This window comes from Oryctolagus cuniculus, chromosome 6 (assembly GCF_051225735.1).
Source record: "Oryctolagus cuniculus isolate XC-2025 breed Fujian yellow rabbit chromosome 6, ASM5122573v1, whole genome shotgun sequence".
NCBI classification, from domain to species: Eukaryota; Metazoa; Chordata; class Mammalia; order Lagomorpha; family Leporidae; genus Oryctolagus; species Oryctolagus cuniculus.
Window position 1 is genome coordinate 67,431,758 of NC_142872.1, and position 22,382 is coordinate 67,454,139.

General features: G+C 40.3%; 1 long non-coding RNA gene across 2 annotated transcripts; it reads left to right on the top strand.

The window, feature by feature from the left end:
- Window positions 1–3,348: 3,348 nt before the first annotated feature.
- Window positions 3,349–11,101, top strand: LOC103352428 (uncharacterized). Of its 2 annotated transcripts, XR_016234911.1 has the most exons (6): window positions 3,349–3,451; window positions 4,364–4,443; window positions 8,854–8,906; window positions 9,047–9,071; window positions 9,522–9,587; window positions 10,471–11,101. It is a non-coding gene; the product is annotated as an uncharacterized LOC103352428 (long non-coding RNA). The 2 variants fall into 2 exon arrangements; XR_016234910.1 differs by lacking the exon at window positions 10,471–11,101 and having other exon boundaries at window positions 9,522–9,812.
- Window positions 11,102–22,382: the final 11,281 nt, after the last annotated feature.

Sequence of the window (22,382 nt, forward strand, 5' to 3'; positions counted from 1 at the left end):
GTCTGGTAGAATTCAGCAGTGAATCCATCTGGTCCTGGGCTTTTCTTTGTTGGGAGGGCCTTTATTACTGTTTCAATTTCTGTCTCAGTTATGGGTCTGTTTAGGTTTTCTATGTCTTCCTGGTTCAATTTAGGTAGATTGCATGTGTCCAGCAATCTATCCATTTCTGATATTTTTTTCTTGTTTGCTGGCATACAAGTCCTTGTAGTAATTTCTGATGATTCTTTTTATTTCTGTGGTGTCTGTTGTTACATTTACTTTTTCATCTCTGATTTTATTCATTTGGGTCTTTTCTCTTCTTTTTTTTAGTTAGTTGGGCCAATGGGGTGTCAATTTTGTTTATTTTTTCAAAAAACCAGCTCTTCGTTTGGCTGATTTTTTGTAATGTTTTTCTTGATTCAATCCTGTTGATTTCTTCTCTGATTTTAATTATTTCTCTTCTCCTACTAGATTTGGGTCTGATTTGCTGTAGGTTTTCTAGATCCTTGAGGTGAATTGAAAGCTCATCTATTTGGTGTCTTTCCAATTTCTTGATGTAGGCACCTATTGATATAAACTTTCCTCTTAACACTGCTTTTGCTGCATCCCATAAGTTTTGGTATGTTGTGCTGTTATCCTCATTTACTTCCAGAAAGTTTTTGATTTCTCTTTTGATTTCTTCTATGACCCATTGTTCATTCAGGAGCATGTTGTTCAATCTCCATGTGTTTGCGTATGCTCTAGGGATTCCTGAGTTACTAATTTCCAACTTCATTCCTTTACGGTCTGAGAAGCTGCATGGTATGATTCTAATTCTTTTGAATTTGCTGAGACTTGCTTTATGGCCTAGTATGTGGTCAATCCTAGAGAAGGTTCCATGTACTGCTGAGAAGAATGTAAAATCTTTAGCTGTAGGATTGAAAGTTCTGTATATATCTGTTAGATCCATTTGGGCTATAGTGTCGTTTAAATCTACTGTATCCTTGTTGATCTTCTGACCAGATGATCTGTCTATTTCTGAGAGTGGAGTATTGAAGTCCCCCAGTACTACTGTATTGGGGTCTAAGTCTCCCTTTAAGTCCGTTAATAAATCTTTTAGATAAACTGGTGCCCTGTAGTTAGGTGCATATACATTGATAATTGTTATATCTTCCTGTTGAATTGATCCCTTAATCATGATATAGTGTCCCTGTTTGTCTCTCTTAACAGTTTTTGTGGTAAAGTTTATGGTGTCCAATATTAAGATGGCTACGCCCGCTCTTTTTTCATTTCTGTTGGCATGGTATATCTTTTTCCAGCCTTTCACTTTCAGTCTGTATGGATCTTTGTTGGAAAGATGTGTTTCTTGTAAGCAGCATATAGATGGGTTTTGTTCCTTAACCCAATCAGCCAATCGGTGTCTTTTAACTGGACAGTTCAGGCCATTCACGTTCAAAGTGACTAATGATAAGTGGTAACTTTGCCCTGCCATTTGCCAAAGATAAGTTCTAATATATGCTTTGAATTCCCTGTGATCTTTTGCTGTGAGGTTTCCTTCCTTGGTTTCCTTCCTTTACCTTCTTTCATATTGATGACCGTGTTTCTGTGTTTCTGTGTGTAACACATCTTTAACCATCTTTTGCAGGGCTGGACGAGTGGCAACAAATTCTTTCAATTTCTGTTTGCAATGAAAAGTCTTTATTTCACCTTCATTCACAAATGATAGCTTTGCAGGATATAATATTCTGGGCTGGCAGTTGTTCTCTCTTAGTACCTGGGCTATATCTCGCCATTCCCTCCTAGCTTGTAGAGTTTCTGATGAGAAGTCAGCTGTGAGTCTGATTGGAGATCCTCTGAGAGTAATCTGACGTTTCTCTCTTGCACATTTTAGGATCTTTTCTTTCTGTTTCACTGTGGAGAGTTTAATTACAACGTGTCGTGGTGAGGATCTCTTTTGGTCGTGTTTATTAGGGGTTCTGTGGGCTTCCTGTACTAGGATTTCTCTGTCCTTCTCCAAACCTGGGAAATTTTCTGCTAATATCTCACTAAAAAGGCCTTCTAATCCTTTCTCCCTCTCCATGCCTTCAGGAACTCCTAGAACCCGAATGTTGGGTTTTTTAATAGTATCCTGAAGATTCCCGACAATATGTTTCAGATTTCTAATTTCCTCTTCTTTTCTTTGGTCTGACTGTATCCTTTCCTGTTCTCTGTCTTCTAAGTCCGATATTCTCTCTTCTGCTTCACCCATTCTGTTTGTAAGGCTCTCTATTGTGTTTTTCATTTGATCTATTGAATTCTTCACTTCAGTCACTATCACAGTTTCCTGTTGTACTAGTTGTTTCGTTTCATTTTGATTCCTCCTTAATATTTCATTTTCTTTTTTTTTTTTTTTTTTTTTTTTTTTTAATTTTTGACAGGCAGAGTGGACAGTGAGAGAGAGAGAGACAGAGAGAGAAAGGTCTTCCTTTGCCGTTGGTTCACCCTCCAATGGCCGCCGCTGCAGCCGGCGCACCGCACTGATCCGATGGCAGGAGCCAGGATCCAGGTGCTTTTCCTGGTCTCCCATGGGGTGCAGGGCCCAAGCACCTGGGCCATCCTCCACTGCACTCCCTGGCCATAGCAGAGAGCTGGAATATTTCATTTTCACAAGAGAGATGTTCTATCTTGTCCATTAAGGATTTGTGTAGTTCCAGAATTTGTTTTTGAGAACTTCTTAATGTTCTTATCAATTTTTTGAGATCTGCTTCTTGCATTTCTTCTATGTCATCATCTTCATAATCTTGAATTGGGGTGTCTTTTTCATTTGGGGGCGTCATGGTGACTTCCTGGTTTTTATTACCTTGGTTTTTGCGTTTGTTATTTGGCATATTGGAGATTTTTGGTTTCTTCACTGTGGTGCTTTTTCTTGTTATACTATGACTCTAGATTAAGTGGACTATCTGTTTTTGATGTAGCCTTAGGGCTTGAGATGGGTGTGGCCTGAGAGCTCTGTTTGGTGTGCCAAAGGTGACACTCCCAGGTTAGGCGTGGTAAATCTCTCTCTCTCTCTCTCTTTTTTTTTTTTTTTTGATTCAAAAGGGAAGTAATTCCGCACAGCTGAACGAAGTTGGAGGTAGTTAGCAGGCAAATGATATACCCACAGGAGCCAGAGATCGGAAGCTCTTTCCCAAGATCCCCACAGGGAATCTGTTCGGCCCTCAGAGTGGGCTCAAATTCTCCTTCAGCCTCCCACTGGGTTGCCAAAGTTACGGAATTGTAGCGTCTCTGGAGAGTGCTCACGTGAATTCCGTGAGTTCTCTCCCCCACCATCTCTTTTTTCACAGTCTCAGTTCAGTAGCACCACAAATTTACTAGCTCCTAATCTCCTGTTAATTCGCCCCACCCAGAGTCAGGTTTTTCTGCTAGGCTCAGGGCTGGTGCAGACCTGAGGTCGCTCTGCTTATGACGTATGTCCAAGATGGCGCCTGCTCTTTGTCTTGCTCGCCCTTGAGAGGTGAGCGGAGAGAGAGAAACCCGTGTCCGTACTAGTCACCCTTTTTTTTTTCTTTTTTTTTTTCTCTCTCTCTCTCTCTTCCAGTTAGCCTTGTGAACTTCCCCCCCTGGGGGTCATTCCCTCTAGTCTCCTCTCTCCACTTGCCTGCCGGTGTCTCGGGCTATTGAGGCTCGGCTCACCTCGCGTTCCAGCGCTGGTGTGTTGAGTCTGCCGCTGATGTCCCGAACTGTGGGCTCCCACGCTCTCCACGCAGGTCCGCTGTGAGTCACGCGTTCCGGAAGAGTTTCTTCTGCTGTTTCCTCCCCTACTCTTCCTTGAACCTGCAGTATCTCCACTTTTATTAAACTATCTCTCCCCAGACTATCAGTGTGCTCCCTTCCTATTCCGCCATCTTTTCAATTACCTAACATATTATGGGAGAATTTCTTTATTCTGCTATGTGTTCACTAATCTCATTCCCTTAAACATGCTCTTCTGAATAACCTTGGACTATAATACATAATAAATTATCCTTAATAGTTTACTCTAATGTCACTTAGTGTAAACTACAGCTCAAACTGCATCATGGTTTCAGAATACCATTTATCTGAATCTTGGATCATGTATGATGAGTGATGGGACTCTATCAACAATTCATAGCATGTTAAGTCAGCAACACTTGTGGATTGACTTATTCTGACCTTAGGTTGTCATTAACACAATGCCAAGGGATCAGGTTCTTGTTTATTTCCTGGAGGTTTTTACCTCTATTTCCACTGGGGAGAGTGCTCCAGCAGCAGCTCAATCCATGCTTTTTAATCATCAACCATGGCCATACACACTGCACTGTTATCTAAGGTAGATCATCAGGAATCCCTGAATAAATCATGAGCACTACCACCAATAACTAACAGGTGCTGTATGCCCTCTTAGGTTCTCCAGGACATCCTGTTGAGAGGAAATCAGAGCAGGCTCCACCTGTAGAGGAAGAAGACAGGCCATCTCTTGCAAAGGTAGGGTCACCTTTCTTTTCCTCAAAAAATAACAGTGCTTTCTTGGTTTTCTGCTTTTTTAATTGAGTTCAGATGTGAAAGAAAATGACAGCATACAGTATGGATAGCACATATCTTCTGTGTTGGTGGAAGAATACAACTGATGCATGAGCCAAAGGGATTTTATAAACCGCAAAACCAGGCTGTAAACTGTGTACCAGGGGTTCTTTCCTCCAGAAGCAGCAACTCCTCCTTGGGTTAAGTATTTTCTAATCCAAAACAAAATGTCATGGAGAGAGTCATCTGCCAGTAAAAGCTCATGTCTTCTTTAAAGTTGTATACTCTGCTAGCTTAGGCAGTCTTTGATCTGGCTAATACTCCTCAATTCTCTTCATGGGCAATGAACTCACAACAGGATGTCTTCCTCATAGTGTCTTTGTTTCTCAAATTACAGGAGGCCTCTATAAAGTCTAGAAACAGTAAGTATTCTGGAATCACTCATTTTCTTCAGAAAAAAAAAAGATACCAAAAGTAATGTGGCATCCTTTTCAGAAAACCCTGTTTCTGGGTGCTGGTTGGGAATGAAGATTGTATAGGCCAGCGCCACGGCTCACTAGGCTAATCCTCCGCCTTGCGGTGCTGGCACACTGGGTTCTAGTCCTGGTCAGGGCGCCAGATTCTGTTCTGGTTGCCCCTCTTCCAGGCCAGCTCTCTGCTGTGGCCCGGAAGTGCGGTGGAGGATGGCCCAAGTACTTGGGCCCTGCACCCCATGGGAGACCAGGATAAGTACCTGGCTCCTGCCTTCGGATCAGCGTGGCGCGCCGGCTACGGCGGCCATTGGAGGGTGAACCAACGGCAAAGGAAGACCTTTCTCTCTGTCTCTCTCTCACACTGTCCACTCTGCCTGTCAAAAAAAAAAAAAAAAGATTGTATAAATGGTGAACAAAAATTGATTTGGTAATTTCAGACACATTTCTCCAGGACCTAGAAACAATTCTAGTCTTTGTGGGTTGGTGTGGGGTTGCATGCTTGAGTACTGACGATGTCTTCTGTTAATGGGTATGGTGGAGTTATGACTGTTATGTGACTCTGTGTATGTAAGGTCTTGTGTTCCTCAGGAGATATTTCCCGCTTAAACAGCATATTTACCCTTGACAGATTTTTTTTAAAAATCCATCACTATCACACACTTTATAAAAATTAACTCAATCAATACTTAACAAAGTTGTGCCTAGATTTGACATTTTTATTCCTACTGCTCAATTGGAGAAACTAAAGTGCAGAAACAATGGAACCAAGATGAACATGAATCCAGGATTGTGGTCCAATTCTCCAATAGTGAGAATTTGGGGAGTTCAGCATTTGTGTGTGAGCCTTCTAGGACCCCATCTCACAGAGTTCCAGACACCAATTGTTGTTATATAGTTGTTTCACTTGTCAAGAAACCAGGTAGTAACAGATGCATTTTTCTTCAACCTTTTAGATGGTCATTAGTGTGAAAGGCACTTATATACCCATGTTTCTGATCAGTGCAAAGATTCTAAGAAGTGTGAAACTTTATGTAGGACAATGTGACCCACCTCCCTAAGACTTAGAATTGTGTCTTAGAAAGTGGCCGTCACCCTGTAAGAATTCATGACATATTTTTGTGTGCTTAATAATGTTGCCACTGTTAGCCATAAACTCTTGCCAGCTAGGGGCTGGCACTGTGGCACAGGTTAAAGCCCTGGCCTGCAATGCCAGCATCCTATATGGATGCCTGTTCAAGTCCCAGCTGCTCCACTTCTGATCCAGCTCCCTACTGATGAGGCTGGGAGAGCAGCAGAGTATGGCCCAAGTCCTTGGGCCCCTGAACCCATGTGGGAGACCTGGCTACTGGCTCCAGCCATTGAGGCCATTTGCAATCATTTGGGGAACTAACTAACTTTCTCTCTCTCTCTCTCTTTCTCTCTCTACCTCTACCTCTGCCTCCTACCTCTACCTCTACCTCTACCTCTACCTCTACCTCTACCTCTACCTCTACCTCTACCTCTACCTATCTCTGTATCTCTGTAAACCTTCCAGCTAACAACCTCAGGGTAATAACAAATGAAAACTCAAAGGACCCCTTGCATATCAGCCTGGTTTCATTCCCCTTGTTACAACTCTCCTGCATACTTAGATTAAGGGGCATCAGCAGCCATGCCAGGCCTCTCCTCCATAACCATCTCTCTCACTGTGGACTGGTTACCATGGCCTGTCCAGCCTCCAAGCCAATGGAAGTACACACTCTACAGGAGAACTAAAAATGGGAAAGAAAACTGTCAAAACGTAGTGGTTAGTTTTAGTTGTTTAGATACAATTATTTTGAAATCTTATATAAATGATTCTCTTTTGACTTAGCATCAGTGAATAAATTCAAGATATTTTGCCAATAATTTGTTCAGGTCCCCCAGCGAAAGTTTGCTTTAAATCAAGTGTGAATCCTGTGCAATAAATAAATGCAGCAACAGTGTGCATGGATCCAGTGGTTCTGCATGTAAAGAAGATGGGGTGCTTAGCTGGACTACAAAATGGGCAAAAACAATGATGCGACTCTGTCACTGAATTGCGGCATAAAGTTTAGGGCCTTGTGCAGATGGTCTATTTCATCATACATAGCATAATATTATACATGAACTGAGGAGTTCATATAATCACATATTATGAAGAGGCTATGCATGTATTTCAAAATTTTTACACCAAAATAAACATATTTTAAATAATTAATTTGTCTTTAATATTTGGGGGAGAAAGGGAGAGAAATAACCCATCAATTACTTTACTCCCTGAATCCCCACAACAGCTAGAACTAAGCCAATCCACCAACAAAGGAGCCAGGAACTCACTCTGTATCTCCCACGGGGGGAGTAAGGACCCTAAATGCTTAAACTATCATCTGCTGCCTCCCAGGTGCACAACAGAGGGAAGCTAGAGTCAGAAGCTCATCCTTGGTTGGAATTCAGACACTCCTACATGGGATTTTTTTTAACTTTTATTTATTGAATATAAATTTCCAAAGTACAGTTTATGGATTACAATGGCTTCCCCCCCATAATGTCCCTCCCACCCGCAACCCTCCCCTTTCCCACTCCCTCTCCCCTTCCATTCACATCAAGATTCATTTTCGTTTCTCTTTATATACAGAAGATCAGTTTAGCATACATTAAGTAAAGATTTCAACAGTTTGCTCCCACACAGAAACATAAAGTGAAAAATACTGTTTTGGGATTAAGTCATCCCAAGCACTGTCTTAACTGCTAGACCAAATGTGCAATACTAAAGCATATACTTTTAATTCTATATTTCACAATTTTGAAGTACCCCTGCATTCCTCAGGTACCCTTTTCTGTCTTTGCTCATTTCTGAAGGAGATGCATACTTCAAACTTGAAACTACTCACTGCAAGCAGTGTTCAAAGTCCCAGCTCTTAGCTTTACTTGAGTAGTACAGAAGGCCTTGTGAGCTTCAGGAAGGCATTTGGCCTAATGATTAAGATGTCACTGGGATACCTTCATCTCATATCTGAATGCCTGGATTCATGTCCCAGCTCTACTTCTGATTCCACCTTCCTGCTCATGAGAAACCTGGGAGCCAGCAGGTGTCAGCTCAGCTAATTGAGTCCCTGCCACCTGAATCCTGTCAAGACACTTCAGGAGTTAACCAACGAATGAAAGCTCTCTATCGACATCTCTCTCTCCCTCTCCCTCTCTCTCTCTCTCTCTCTCTCTCTCTCATAAGTAAAAATTTTTAAAAGACAAAAAGAAAGCTTTGTGACCCTGGGCCCCTCTGAATGAAGGCAGCTGTCTAGGGAGAATAACACAAAAGCTGATTGGCCCACAAATCACAGGGAACCTTAAGGTAAAATGTGTACACATCGTGTGAAAGGGACCACCTCCAGGTGGGAATCCTGTTTTAAAATTACAACACTTTTATATGTTCAGATATTCTATACATCATCATCTTCATGACAAAGAATTAGTGAAAAAAAAACAGAATGTTTGCTGAGAATGAAATCTATTTCACAGATAACTGTCTAATCAAGTGATTAATTCTATACAAATGATAATAGCATGATTTGATCCTTGTTTGGCATAAATGGTCTTGCAAAAGTCAGGAAGATGCTTGTAACTGAGCTGGGGTAGGGGGAATAACATGGAAGCACAGTGTGAATTTGCTACCATTTTTGATGGACTGCTTTGTGTTCTTTTATATGCTTTAGTTTCAAGGCTAAAACCTCTGTTTTTCAGTTCTTTCCCAATCCTCTCCCTAACTGCCCTTGTCTGTCTTAGAGGAATGGACAGCACAGCCCAGGAACACACTCCAGTCCCACAACCATACCAAGAAAAGATCCCTGACTGAGCCAAAGTCACCAATAACCAACTCACTGAAAGTTCCTCTTTGTCCTCCTAGATCACTCTCAAGTCCTAAAGGACTGCTTTGAGGATAACTCACCTCTCTCAAAGGTAAGGTCACCTTTCTTTGTCTTGTGTATAAATGCAGATTTGGTTTTCAACCAAATGGTTTTCTAAAATCAAGAGGAAAACACCCCGTGTAAAGTGCACAACAGGATCTAATCCTCATGCTGTGTTCTTTGTAATTTCAGGTGTCATTGTCCAGATTTAGGAGTGGTATGTGTTCTGAAATCACTGACTTACTGGGTTGTTGTTTTTTTTTTTTTTTGAGGTCAAAGTCCTTTATTGAGGCTTGAAGGGGTGGGCAGGGGAACTTGAACCTATGCTGGGGCTGATTCAAATCTGACTACTTCCTGCGCTGGGGCTGATTCAAATCTGACATCCTCAGCCCAGACCTTCCCACCTTCGCAGTCTCTGAAAGCGACTTACTGGTTTTAGTTCATAGGAACCTGATTCTGGGTTCCTTCTGGGAAGGAGGACTGATGTTGTCATGAGAGATAATGATTTCGTGAACAGAGGTTATGGGCAGAGAGACACTGGGGAGGGCCTAAAAACCAGAGCAAAGAGCTGGTTGACCTGTGTGTGAGCCTCTGTGGACTCAGCTGGCAGAGGGAGTTGTAGGTGGCACGGTCTCTACCAACCTTCTTCTCATTGTTTCTATTCCAGAAGAGTGGGCCCTGGAGAGCATCAGCAGTGATGAGGATGGCCCTCCAGTAGGTGACAGCAGCCCATGTAAGATCCAATGGGAGAAGTTTTCCAGGAGCAGTCAGCTTACACTTGCTGCTTAGAAGGCTGAGCAAGGGGGATATGAAATCGGAAAGAAAAAGGCAGTATGTGGAGGCTGCTTTTGTTCTTTTCATAGTCCAATGACAAAACAGAAAGAGATTTTCTGTTGATGGCATTGAGTGTGTGGAGAATCAGTCCACCCTGTCTTGCTTTGTTACTTAAAGATGATATTTCCCAAAACACCTGCTCTTTCCTATCCTTGCCAAACATGGTAGTCTCTGCTTTGATTATTAGCACTCCTTGGGAATTGTGCACAGATTGGAGTTGGGTTTTGGGTTTTGACCTGGCATGGAGGGAGTCAGGTGGGACACAACTCTCACAGGCACTCACTTGAACCCAGAGACAAAGTTCTTGTGTGTTTCCCAGGGCTGCAGGGGAAACAGATGCTCTCCCTCTGGGTTCAGGCCTTGTGGCAGCACCTTCCTGCTTCTTCCAACATTTACTCCTGGATTGAAGGACACTTGCAGGTGTTGATGACAGAATAAATATTAAATCTCCCAGTGTCCTTGGAATGCAGGGAGAATTCTGACCTTGAGCACATTTCTGGGCTCAACTCTCCATTTTAGTCACAAACCCTGGGATAAGGCTACTTCCTCACCAATCCTGCAGTTTTTCAAGAAGACATGGGATCTCTCCTCAAAGAAAGATGATATTTAAATTTTTCCTGTCTTCCAAGAATAAACTTCAGTCTCTAAGCTTATATCCAGAACTCAAATTCTAGACTGGATTTTATAAAATAAACAAGAGCTATGCAAAAATGTGACAGGTTAAAGTGTGTCAATAGGCAACTCAGCAGTCAATGATACAGAGCACACTTTTCTCTTTGAAGGGCCCTCGAGTGCAGTGATTCATCTTTCCCACTCTCCCACTCATTTGTGAACACTACTCTGGTGCCACAACATGGTACCTTGGATGCTTTCCATCCTTATCTGAGATCCATGACCACTGCAGTCTGCACAGGTACCTTCTCCACAAAGGAGTTCTACACCAACATCCATAAGACATCAGAGAGAGCTCCTTACAGCTGGATGGTAAGAGAATCCTGTTTTAAGCACTCTGGCCTCAGAATTAGCCCTTAAGGTTCTGGCTGAAGAGCTCATGAGAGTTTTTTAGGCATGGAAAGCCAAGACACTCTGGCGAAAACAAAGACCTAAATGAAAGATCTCTGTGAGGCCGGCGCCGCGGTTCAATAGGCTAATCCTCCGCCTAGCGGCGCCAGCACACCAGGTTCTAGTCCTGGTCAGGGTGCCAGATTCTGTTCCGGTTGCCCCTATTCCAGGCCAGCTCTCTGCTGTGGCCCGGGAGTGCAGTGGGGGATGGCCCAAGTGCTTGGGTCCTGCACCCCATGGGAGACCAGGAGAAGCACCTAGCTCTTGCATTCAGATTAGCGCGGTGCACCAGCCGCAGTGTGCTGGCCGCAGTGGCCATTGGAGGGTGAACCAACGGCAAAGGAAGACCTTTCTGTCTCTCTCTCTCTCACTGTCCACTCTGCCTGTAAAAAAAAGAAAAAAAAAAAAAGAAAGATCTCTGTGAGTAAGATCCCAGTGGAAAGAATGGGCCATCAAAGAAGGAGGTACCTTTCTCTGAAGGAAGGAGAGAACTTCCACCTTGACCTTGTCTAAATAAGATCCCAGTTGGTGAACTCAAAAGGCTTCCATAGCCTTGGCAACTCATGACAAGAGCCTAGGGTGATTACTAACACCATAAACAAGAGTGTCAATTGTTAATCAACAACAGGAGTCGTTGTGCACTTTCTCCCCATGTAGGATCTCTGTCCTAAATGTGCTGTACATTGTGATTTAATGCCATAACTAGTACTCAAACAGTATTTTACACTTTGTGGTTCTGTGGGGGTGCAAACTGTTGAAAGCTTTACTTAATATATGCTAAATTGATCTTCTGTATATAAAGATAACTGAAAATGAATCTTGATGTGAATAGAAGGGGAGAGGGAGCGGGAGAGGGGAGGGTTGCGGATGGAGGGAAGTTATGTGGGAGGGAGCTATTGTAATCCATAAGCTGTACTTTGGAAATTTATATTCATTAAATAAAAGGGGTCTGATTGACAGAAATTTCTAGTGGAGACATAACAAAAAGAACAGACTCTGAAGGACAGTGAGGAAAGAAAACAAATATGTGGCTGGGTAGGAAGAAATTGCCACATGCCCCTCCACTCACAGCTGTAGCTGAGGGAGAATTCCAGAGTCACCCACTATCTTCAGCCTGGGGAGCTGACTGAGACCAAATAAAGGAAATTGCATTGTCTTTCTCCCCTCCTTTACCCCCGCAATATACCAGGTTTGGCTGTGAAATTTGCACAGCTGATTTGTACTGCTGCTACCAGAGGCAATCAAAGTCAGGACAACCTGTAGGGCACAGGACAGATCCCCTACATCCTGCAACTGTGGGATATTTTAGGCATTAATCCTGGAGCTATGATCACATCACTCATTCTATGTGAGCCAGGGTCATTACTCTTAGTTTCTAGGGGGCTAGCAATAGAAACAGCCTTTAAAAAGTCTGCTCCCACCATGGCATTTGAGTAATACCCCTCCTTCACTCTGAAATACCAGAACTGTAACAGTCAGCTCTTCCTCAATCCCATTAGAATGTTCCTGGTGGGACTAGGGAAGAGCCTTACCTGCATTCCACCTCTCTGCACCCATACTTGCCAGAGGCAAATCTCCTGTATAGCTTGTAATCACCCTGCAAGACTGGAAATAGGTTCAATTCACATCAGCCAGTCTCAGAACCAGGGCTTTTGGTGTTATAAGCCACAGCATGAAATGTGCTTTTCTAGCAAGACTGGAGGAAGGGCCCATACACATCACATATTCCTAGAGTCACAATTGGTACAACAAGTCACAAGATCACTCAGACTTCCAAGGAAGACAAAGGAACAGCATGATGTGTCCTCCTTAGCACAAGAACAAGGCCCTGACTATCAGAATCAATAGTGTAACTAGCATCAACTCTCTGTGGACTGAAGATACGTAACCTATGAAATTGACAATCAACTCAAAGTCACATTTCTAACCCAGTAAGCTACAGCAGACTAGACCACTATACCACTTACAGACACAGCTGATAATGATTAAAGCAAAACAAACCCCTCAGAGGCTACACATCTGGACTCACCTAGAACAAAAGCCAAAGCAACAAGTCAAGTCATACCCTGCATTCTATATAGACTTTAAATTCTTTTCCAAGAAAGAAGAAAGAACAATTAGAAAAGGTGCACAGACATCAATGTAGGAACACAGGACACATGAAGTATCAAAGTAGCATAACACCTCCAAAAAAGCACAGTAATACTCTAGAACTATATCTGGAACTGAAGGAAATCTATAAAATTCCAGATATAGAATTAAAAATAATGACTATAAGGAAACTCAAATATGATGCAAAATAATACATAAATATTTATTAAAGAAATGAGGGAATCAATAAATGACATAAATTAAAATATTACTAAGGAGATAGAAATAATCAAGAAAAACCCAATAGAAATTTTAGAAATCAAATCTTCAATCAGTGAAGTAAAAAAATATGATTAGGAGTTTGAGCAGCAGAATAGACCAAGTTGGGGAAAGAATTTCTCTTGGATAAGACTTTTGAAGTAACCATATCACCAAAAATAAAGAGAAAAGGTTTAAAAAGAAAGAAGAGAGTCCATGTGAAATTTGGAATATTATTAAATGACTGAATATTGGTATTATAGGAAATAGTGAAGGAGAAGCAAGTGAAAAAGGCATTGAGAAGCTGCTAAACAAAATTTTAGTTGAAAATTTTCTAAGTCTTGAAAGAGGCATGAACATCCAGATACAGGAAGCTCAAAGGACTCCAAGCACATTGAACTAAAAACAGAGCTTCTCCAAGGTATATTGTAGTCAAACTGTCAAAGGTTAAGAACAAGGAGATAATTCTGAAGACAGAAAAAAGTGTCAAGTTACATGTAAAGGAAATCAAAATAGAGCAACATCAGTCTACTTAGCAGAAACTCTACTAGCCAAAAGAGAATGGGATAATACATTCAAGATCTTAGAAGACAAAAGCTCCCAACCAAGAATATTATATTCAGCATAGCTATCCTTTAAAGTGAAAAAGAAGTAAGTTATTTTCCAGATAAGCCAAAACAGAGAATTCACAACCACCAGACCAGCCTTACAAGAAATTTTGTTGAGAGCTCTACATTAGAAGCAAACATCATGGTGGCCAGCATTGCGGCATAGCAGTAAAGCTGCTGCCTGTGATACCAGCATCCCCTATGTGCACTGATTCAAGTACTAGTTGCTCCATTTCTGTTCCAGCTCCCTGCTAATGGCCTGGGGAAAGAATAGGAAGATGACCCAAGTGCTTGAGCCCCTGTCATCCACATGGGAGAATTTGAAGAAGGTCCTGGCTCCTGGCTTCAACCTGGCCTAACACTAGCAGTTGAAGCCTTCTGAGGAATAAACCAGTGGATGCAAGATCAATCAATCAATCGATCTATCTATCTATTTTTTCTCTCTTTCTCTCTGTGGCTCTCCCTTGCACTCTGTAGCTCTAATTTTCAAATAAATAAATTATTTTAAAAGTAAGCATCATGAAAACACATGGCACCACCAAATTCACTTTAGAGAGCAGGTAAAATAAATGCCCAGTCCATAAAATGACAGGTGTTAATTCTTCTGTATCAGAACTAACCCTGAATGTAAATGGATTAAATTCATCAGGCAAAAAACATTAGTTGGCTGAATGATTAAAAATAAAACCAATACCTCACTGTATGTGGCCTCCAAGAAACTCACTTCACAAATAAGAATTCATAGACTGAAAGTGAAGGACTGGAAAAAGGTACATCAGACAAATGAAAGCCCAAAATGAACAAGTGTAGCTATCTTCGTATCAGATAAAACAGACTTTAAAACAAAACCTGTATAAGAGTCAAAGGAGGACATTATATTTTTATAAAATATTTAGTACAGAAGATATAACAAACATAAATATTTGTGCATCCAACACAAGAACACCTAGATATATATATATATATATATATATATATATATATATATATATAGCAAATTCTATTAGACCTAAAAATATAGATAAACTCCACTACATAATAGTGGGTAACTTCAATACTCCATTTTCATCAATGGATAGATAAGCCAGACAGATAATCAATAAACATACATTACAGTTGAACCATAGTTTTGAGCAAATGGATCTAACACACATTTACAGGACATTTTACCCAATGGCTACAGAATACACATTCTTCACATCAGCACATGGGATTTTTTTTGGAATTACCATATAGTAGTCAACAAATCAAGTTCAGTAAATTTAAAAAGACTGAAATCATACCATGTATCTTCTCAGACCATAAAGGAATAAAATCAGAAATAAATAATAAGAAGAAAAATAGGACATATAAAGACATGCAACAGGACTTACAGATAGAATGTCATCTTTCCTAGTTCTTATATGTTCCTACCTCCCTATTTCAAGCATAATACAAAGGCCTTCATGGCAAATTTTATTTTAATTACTTCTATGGTTACTGGAAATGTTTGGGTGTAGTGTCTAAAACCTGTTTTAAGTAACTACAGGAGCTAAGACTGGAATCTTACGTTGTGTTAGTCTTTTTATTTATCTTTTTTATTATAAACACTTTTATTTAGTAAATATAATTTTACAAAGTACAGTTTATGGATTACAATGGCTTTTCCCCCCATAACTTCCCTCCCGCCTGCACCCCTCCCATCTCTGCTCCCTCGCCCCTTCCATTCACATCAAGATTCATTTTCAATTATCTTTATATACAGAAGATCGATTTAGTATATATTAAGTAAAGATTTCATCAGTTTGCACCACACAGAACATAAAGTGTAAAATACTGTTTGAGTACTAGTTATAGCATTAATTCACATTGAACAAATTGTCTACTGTAATAATTTAATTTAAAAATTTCCACAATGAACATTTCAGTTTACTCCTATAAAAACTACACTCTACATATAAATAGTTTTCAATATATGGTTCAGTTTAAAATAATTTATTATAAAAAGTCTGTTTGCAAACTAAACTGCAAAAATAATAAATAAAAAAGTTAAAAGTTTAAAAAATTGCATTGCAGATAATGGTAAAATTAGAGAAATGGTGGTGATATTAAGTCTGAATGTGGTTAAAGTAGCAATATCACCGATGCATCATTTCTCCTTTTAGTGACTTGCATTTTTGTTGGTTATCTACTTATATGTGTATCCTGTAACAAAAATGTTTCACAGTTTAGTACTTACAGCTTCCATAGGAGGCTTCCGGCTGGGGAGGCTGTCATGTTCTACCTGGCTTCTCATGGTTCATTCACTGAGAATGTAACCTGGGCACCCAGGCCTCAGTGGATGCATGGTAAGGTCACCCTCAGTTCAGCATAGAAGACCAGTTCCTGCCAAGTGCACCTGTGCCAGCTTTTCAGAGAAATGGGACATCAAGAAAGAATAACCATCATCAAAAAGACGAATTGTTGGTAACATTTTTAAAGTAGTATGTGCCTCAGTAAATTAAAACTTTGATTTGAAATACCAGGGCCATGTGTAGCTCAGAAACTGCTTCTGCAAAAATGATGTGGGCATGGAGAGAAGTATATCACCTCTACTTAGGTGCAGCCCATGATGCAGTGGTCACAGTAGGTTCATGATTGTGAACACAGATCCTCATGAAATCCAGTCTAGATCAACATCTCTGTCTCTCTATCTCTCTGCCTTCTGCAGTTTTAAATAACTTGCCTTATCCCAAGACACACATTAGGAAAAATAACAAATATGAAAAATAGTCCTGCTTCATGCTACTTTGTATTTGTGGAGAAAGCAAACAATAACTTGATGTATGCAACATTGGGTACTAAGGAATGTTACCATGAAAATTAAAAGAGGGTGAGGCACGGTGTATGCTCAGTGCAGGTGCCCAGTGATTCTTTTCTGAGGAGGTGGCTTTTGAGCAGAGCCCTATGGCCCTGAGGAAGGAGCAGTAGGTGATGCATTCCTCCCACAGTCACACATGTGGTGTGTTTGAATCCAACCAAGAGTGAGGCTGACACAAGAGTAGCCAATGGGAGAGTGATCAGAAAAAGTCAAATGGGGGGCAGGCAGCAAAATCATTCAAGGTCATTACACCCATAACAGCCTAGAGTTATTTTCTGCACATGAGCAAAAGCAATTGGAGATAACAGAGTCAGGAGCCCAGGAGTCACATGATTGGATTTCTAACAGTAACAGTAATAACAGTAATAACTGTTAGTCATTGAACCAACTTCTGGAAACTCTGCTGCTCAGACCATCCATTGCTTATTACATTGCTTTGGGAAAGCTTGTTGAAAATTCTGTACAATCTAAAACAGACACTTGGTTTCTATTTCCTGTCCAGATGTCCATCCTCTACTTCTCCAAACCCTCACCTCTCTGTTTCAGGTGAGCACAGAGAAAAAAAGTGAATTGGATTCCTCTGTTCACAAAGAGGCACAACACACACAAGAGCTTGCAAAGTAAATACTTCATGGTCCCCATACTCTAAGAGCATCTGATATGTTCCAGCACTTACTAACTGATTCTTTCTACCTGGCAGAGTGTTCAAGTGTAAAATGCTCAAATTAGTATCACCTTCCAATTGATTCAGCATTCTCAGATAGAGGCGCTTATAATATTAATGTGTGCATATGGGAGCAGTCTAAGAATGGGTGTCTGTTTTCTTAAGCACACAGTATTTATGAGTAACAGTAGTGCAGTGGCCACTTCTCATTAAGGTAGCTGTGCGTTGGGTCATATAACAATCAAGTGCTGGCATCTGATCCTACTCTGCCATTCTGAGTGGATATTTGACAGCACAGCCAGAACATTGTACTCACAGGCAAACTGTTGGCTTACTGGCATTTTTTAGACTAATTGTCAAGCTTGGCATGGGTTAATGGCAGGACAGTAAGCGTATTTTGTTTGAGAAAACCAATGAATGAACATAACGATCTTTTCAAGAACTGAAGTACTATAGATAGTGATTGGTTTAACGGTTAAAACCTTTTGCTGTCTTCACAGATTCCTTATCATCCTAGTCACTGTCATCAGCATGTGGGTCTCTCTCATACAGAGACCTCCACACAGGTTGCTATTCCATTGCATAGAATCAAATGCTTGCTCCTTTGCACCTACAGTTGTGGCAAGTTCCCCACTTGCCATCCACTATTAGGGGCAATTAAAAGGTAGGTTAGCGTTGAAAAACACTCTCCCTGCCAGAATAATAAAATTACTGTTTATTTCCATTGTGGAATAAAATATACCTTTTTCATCCCATTTATAAAACTCAGTCCACTTCAATTACAGATGTGGTGGGTCACAATACATTTTGTTTCCTTTTTTGCTTTTTTACAGGTTTTTTAATAAACAAGGAGCAAATCAAACAGGCACAGAAAAGGGATGGAGTGTAGACAATAGAATATTTTAATATTGAATATGTAGAATGCAAGTTTTCTTTATACTAAAAACTTTGAAATGTCTACAAGTTAATTTTTTGGAGTAAGAAATATTTTATCAAAGAGCACATTTTTCACAGTTGAATAAATTGTGAAATAATAATAAGGCAGCTCATTAATATAGATTCATTGTCAAATATCTTGGTTTTTTTTTTCAAGATTCATTTTCTATTCTCTTTATATACAGAAGATCAGTTTAGCATACATTAAGTAAAGATTTCAACAGTTTGCTCCCACACAGAAACATAAAGTGAAAAATACTGTTTGAGTACTAGTTATAGCATTAAATCTCAATGTACAGCACACTAAGGACAAAGATCCTACATGAGGAGTAAGTGCACAGTGACTCCTGTTGTTGACTTAACAAATTGACACTCTTGTTTATGGCATCAGTAATCACCCTAGGCTCTTGTCATGAGCCGCCAAGGCTATGGAAGCCCCCTGAGTTCACTGACTCTGATCATTTTTAGACAAGGCCATGGTCAAAGTGGAAGTTCTCTCCTCACTTCAGAGAAAAGTACCTCCTTCTTTGATGACCCATTCTTTCCACTGGGATCTCACTCGTGGAGATCTTTCATTTAGGTTTTTTTTTTCCCCCAGAGTGTCTTGGCTTTCCATGCCTGAAAAACTCTCATGGTCATTTCAGCCGGATCCACATGCCTTAAGGGCTGATTATGAGTCCAGAGTGCTGTTAGGACATTTGCCATTCTATGGGTCTGCTGTGTATCTCACTTCCCATGTTGGATCATTCTCTCCCTTTTTTATTCTATCAGCTAGTATTTGCAGACACTATTTTTGTTTATGTGATCCCTTTGGTTCTTAGTCCTATCATTATGATCAATTGTGAACAGAAATTGATCACTGGGACTAGTGAGATGGCATTGGTACATGCCACCTCGATGGGATTGAATTGGAATCCCCTGGCACGTTTCTGACTCTACCGTTTGAGGTAAGTCAGCTTGAGCATGTCCCAAATTGCACATCTCTTCCCTCTCTTATTCCCACTCTTATATTTAACAGCGATCACTTTTCAGTTAAGTTTCAGCACTTAATAAGAATTCTGTATTGATTACAGTATTCAACGAAAAGTATTAAGTAGAACAAACAAACAAAAATACTAAGAGGGATAACATATTACGCTGCTCATCAACAGTCAGAGTGAGGGCTGATCAAGTCACCATTTCGCCTAGTGTTCATTTCACTTTAACAGGTTTCCTTTTTGGTGGTCAGTTAGCTGTCACCTATCAAGGAAAACAAGTGGTATTTGTCCCTGTGAATTGGCTTATTTCACTCAGCATAATGTTTTCCAAATTCCTAACAGGGATCACTTTTCAGTTAAAATTTAAACACTTAAGAATAATTGTGTGTTAATTACAGAGTTCCACCAATAGTACTAGAACAAAAAAATACTAAAATGGGTGAAGTATTACATTGTACATCAACAGTCAGCACAAGAGCTGATCAAGTCAGTGTTTCTCATAATGTCCATTTCATTTCAACAAGTTTCCTCTTTGGTGCTCAGTTAGTTGTCGCCGATCAGGGAGAACATATGATAGTTGTCCCTTTGGGACTGGCTTAATTCACTCAGCATGATGTTTTCCAAATTCCTCCATCTTGTTGTAAATGACTGGGTTTCGTTGTTTTTGTCTGTACTCTATAGAGTACATGTCCCATAATTTCTTTATCCAGTCTACTGTTGATGGGCATTTGGGTTGGTTCCAGGTCTTAGCTATTGTGAATTGAGCTGCAATAAACATTAATGTGTAGACTGCTTTTTTGTTTGCCAATTTAATTTCCTCTGGGTAAATTCCAAGGAGTGGGATGGCTGGGTTGAATGGTAGGGTTATATTCAGGTTTCTGAGGAATCTCCAGACTGACATCCATAGTGGCTTCACCAGTTTGCATTCCCACCAACAGTGGGTTAGTGTCCCTTTTTCCCCACATCCTCTCCAGCATCTATTGTTGGTAGATTTCTGAATGTGAGCCATTCTAACTGGGGTGAGGTGGAACTTTATTGTGGTTTTGATTTGCATTTCCCTGATTGCTAGTGACCTTGAACTTTTTTTCATGTGTCTGTTGGCCATTTGGATTTCCTCTTTTGAAAACTGTCTTTTGAGGTCCTTGGCCCATCTCTTAAGTGGGTTGTTTGCTTTGATCATGTGGAGTTTCTTGATTTCTTTGTAGATTCTGGTTATCAACCCTTTATCAGTTGCATAGTTTGCAAATATATTTTGCCATTCTGTCCGTAGTCTCTTCACTTTCCTGACTGTTTCTTTTGCAGTACAGAAACTTCTCAATTTGATGCAATCCCAAATGTTAATTTTGGCTTTGACTGCCTGTGCTTCTGGTGTGTTTTCCAAGAAGTCACTGCCGGTACCTATATCTTGCAGGGATTTTCCAATGCTCTCTAATAATCTGATGGTGTCAGTTTGTAGATTTAAGTCTTTAATCCATGTTGAGTCAATTTTTCTGTAAGGTGAAAGTTAGGGGTCTTGCTTCATGCTTCTGCACATGGAAATCCAATTTTCCCAGCACCATTTATTGAATAGATTGTCTTTACTCCAGGGATTCGTTTTGGATCCTTGATCAAATATGAGTTGGCTGTAGATGTTTGGGTTGATTTCTGGTGTTTCAATTCTGTTCCATTGGTCTATTCCTTCTGTTTCTGTACCAGTACCATGCTGTTTTGATTACAACTGCCCTGTAGTATGTCCTGAAATCTGGTATTGTGATGCCTCCAGCTTTGTTTTTGTTGTACAAGATTGCTTTAGCTATTCCAGGTCTCCTGTGTCTCCATATAAATTTCAGCACCATTTTTTCCAGATCTGAGAAGAAGGTCTTCAGTATGTTGATTGGGATTGCATTGAATCTATAAATTGCTTTTGGGAGAATGGACATTTTGATGATATTGATTCTTCCAATCCATGAGCATGGAAGATTTTTCAATTTCTTGGTATCCTCTTCTATTTCTTTCTTTAAGGTTTTGTAATTTTCATCGTAGAGATCTTGAACGTCCTTGGTTAAGTTTATTACAAGGTATTTGATTGTTTTTGTAGCTATTGTGAATGGGATTGATCTTAGAAATTCTTCCTCAGCCGTGGCATTGTCTGTGTATACAAAGGCTGTTGATTTTTGTGCATTGATTTTAGATCCTGCTACTTTGCTAAACACTTCTATGCGTGTCAACAGTCTCTTAGTTGAGTTCTTTGGGTCCCCTAAATAAAGAATCATATATCTGAAAAGAGGGATACTTTGACTTCTTCCTTCCCAATTTGTATCCCTTTAATTTCTTTTTCTTGCCTAATAGCTCTGGCTAGAACTTCCAGAACTATATTGAATAGCAGTTGTGAGAGTGGGCATCCCTGTCTGGTACCAGATCTCAGTGGAAATGCTTCCAACTTTTCCCCATTCAATAGGATGTTGGCTGTGGGTTTTTCATAGATTGCTTTGATTGTATTGAGGAATGTTCCTTCCAAAACCAGTTTGCTTAGAGTTTTCATCATGAATGGGTGTTGTATTTTATCAAATGCTTTCTCAGCATCTATAGATATAATCATATGTTTTTTCTTCTGCAGTCTGTTAATGTGGTGTATCACATTGATTGTTTTGCACACATGAAACTATCCCTGCATACCAGGGATAAATCCCACTTGGTCTGGGTGGATGATCTTTCTGATGTGTTGTTGCATTCTATTGGCGAGAATTTTATTGAGGATTTTTGCATCTGTGTTCATCAGGGATATTGGTCTGTAATTCTCTTTCAATGCTGCATCATTTTCTGGCTTAGGAATTAAGGTGATGCTGGCTTCATAGAAAGAATTTGGGAGGATTCCCTCTTTTTCAATTGTTCTGAATAGTTTGAGAAGAATTGGAGTCAGTTCTTCTTTAAATGTCTGGTAGAATTCAGCAGTGAATCCATCTGGTCCTGGGCTATTCTTTGTTGGGAGGGCCTTTATTACTGTTTCAATTTCTGTCTCAGTTTAGGTTTTCTATGTCTTCCTGGTTCAATTTAGGTAGGTTGCATGTGTCCAGGAATCTATCCATTTCTGATAGGTTTCCCTGTTTGCTGGCATACAGTCCTTGTAGTAATTTCTGATGATTCTTTTTATTTCTGTGGTGTCTGTTGTTACGTTTCCTTTTTCATCTCTGATTTTATTGATTTGGGTCTTTTCTCTTCTTTTTTTAGTTAGTTGGGCCAATGGGGTGTCAATTTTTTTATTTTTTCAAAAAACCTGCTC